Source organism: Lutra lutra, chromosome 15 (genome assembly GCF_902655055.1).
Source record: "Lutra lutra chromosome 15, mLutLut1.2, whole genome shotgun sequence".
NCBI lineage: Eukaryota > Metazoa > Chordata > Mammalia > Carnivora > Mustelidae > Lutra > Lutra lutra.
The window spans coordinates 5,125,079-5,127,474 of NC_062292.1; the positions used below are offsets into that span (position 1 = coordinate 5,125,079).

The 2,396-nt window shown below is 44.5% G+C and overlaps 1 pseudogene; it reads left to right on the forward strand.

Annotated features, from left to right (window-relative positions):
- Positions 1-339: 339 nt before the first annotated feature.
- On the forward strand, positions 340-614 carry LOC125085692 (alpha-ketoglutarate dehydrogenase component 4-like; annotated as a pseudogene).
- The last annotated feature ends 1,782 nt before the right edge of the window (positions 615-2,396 follow it).

Here is a 2,396-nt window from a genome sequence, read left to right on the forward strand (position 1 = left end):
CCATGTGCAAAATAGGTAGTCAGTAAGTATTTGAATTAATGAATAGATATATAAATAACTTTGAACTACTGAGGGAAAGAAAACACTCATTCTGGTAAACAGGCCATCAACAAATATGATTTTTTTTTTCTCTGTTCTTGCCTTAGTAAAAACAAGAAACGCAAGCTCCAATGCTTGGCCACTTAGTCATTTGATTATTTCACATCTATTGAGTATATAGTATGTTCCAGAAACCCTACAAGGAACTGGACCTACAAAACTAATCAAGACAACAAGCCTGGTTTGCAACTTTCATGAGGCCTTGATACTTCCCTTCTTCCATAAAAATTAATTTAGGTCATGAAGGGCAGTGACATGGCATCTGCCAGCAGAGTCATTCAGGTAGGCAAGTCACATAAACAAGTTCCCTGGCAGAAGAGACAACCCTAAACCCAATGTATCAGAAGTTTTGAGATCAACGGGACTACCACCTCACTCTTCTTCAATCTCACAGCATTGTGAGGGTCCACAAGACACTGCAGAAATAATAAAAACAGTACCTCAGGACAGAAATACAAAAGGAAACATGTGTTTCAAGAAGAAATGGATTTACCCAACGTGGAGGTCTAGAATAATCACTGACACTGTGGCTGCTGTTTGTCATCAAACAAAAGAAGTGTCTTTACAATAAAGGACTTCCAAAATGGCACATGAGAAATTATACATTAAGCAACTTGAATAAACATTCTGTTAAAAAAAAATGAAATATAGAAAATTTAGATGGACACTTGCATCTCCTAATACATGTAACTCGGTCAGCTTTCTCCTCAAGCTTACCTAATTGTTCATATACTTATTGAAGTACACATTTTCCAATGTTAGCTATCACTTTATTCTTAATGATCAAATATTACCAGTGTTGAGCTGTTAAAAGCACACAATATCTAGTAAACCATCATAGGTTTCCCATAATGTCACTGTTCTTCCAGTTTCTGTTTAGACACAGGAAGATTTATTAGACAGAACTGCTGCTTTTGTGAAGTGGTTTTCCTGAAACTGGATGAGGACCAGTGAAAGGATGACTCCATTATTTGTTCTTAGCATTCTTAAAATTTTTTCATTCACAAAGTTACTAGAGTGTAACCAGTTTAAAAAGCGTATCCTAGGGGCGCCTGGGTGGCTCAGTGGGTTAAGCCGCTGCCTTCGGCTCAGGTCATGATCCCAGGTCCTGGGTTCGAGCCCCACATCGGGCTTTCTGCTCAGCAGGGAGCCTGCTTCCTCCTCTCTCTCTGCCTGCCTCTCTGCTTACTTGTGATTTCTCTCTGTCAAATAAATAAATAAAATCTTTAAAAAAAAAAAAAAGCGTATCCTACACTAAATGATAAAAGTATAGCCAAGGTATACTTGGCTGACTTTGTGTTATTAGAAGTAGGAGTTAACACAAAAGAGTCCAAAAAACTAAAAATTGAAAAGATCAGAAGATGTCGGAGTAGGAGACCTAATATTATTGGGTACCAGAGGAGTTCAGCTAGATAGCTATCAAACCATTCTGAACACCTACAAACTCAAAAGAAGATCAAAGAAAAGAAGAGCAGCAATTCTAGGAACAGAAAGGTGACCACTTTCTGGAAGGTAGGACGTGCGGAGAAGTGAATCCAGGTGATATATACGAAGATAGACTGTGATGGAGGGGCCAGCTCCCAGCAAGCAGTGGAGCAGCGGAGCACAAAATCGGAACTTTTAAAGAAGTTGGCTCCACTGAGGGACGTCACTCCAGAGGCTAAGGGTGGGGGTGGGGGGTTGAGCCCTCGCAGGGACAGTGTGGTCTCATGACCTGCGGGTTCACAGGAAGACAGGGGTGTCTGAGTGGGCAGAGCTCCCAGGTATCAGAGCGGGGAAGCCGGCTGCAGAGACAGAGCCCAGGAGAGGGCTCTCAGCTCAGGCTTACCTTAAAACTGTGATCCAAGGTGCCGTCAGACCACTGCTCCTCAAGTAAGTGGCCAATCTGGGGAGAACCCCTCCTTCCTTCTCCAGGAGAAGTGGCGCAGGAGCGCAGGGCAGGAATCTGCTGGGTTTGCAGAATCCAAACAGGGCTGCGGGCCAGAGATAGAAACGCTCAGCCACAGGCCGAGTGAGCAGAGCATAGCCAGAGACCAGGGAGATGAGAGGGATTGACTGCTTTTTTCTGAGGTGGCACTGAGGAGTGGAACCCCGAGCTCCCGGCTCCTCTGGCCTGAGACTAGGCGGTGGCCATCTTTATTCCCCATCCTCCCAAGCGGTACGGAAAGCGCTCAGGGAACAAAAGCTCCAAACGCCAACCCGAGCAGATTGCTTAGCCCCGCCCCTGGCAAGGACAGTCAATTCCACCTCGGGCAAAGACAATTGAGAATCAGGGCAACAGGCCCCTCCTGCAGAAG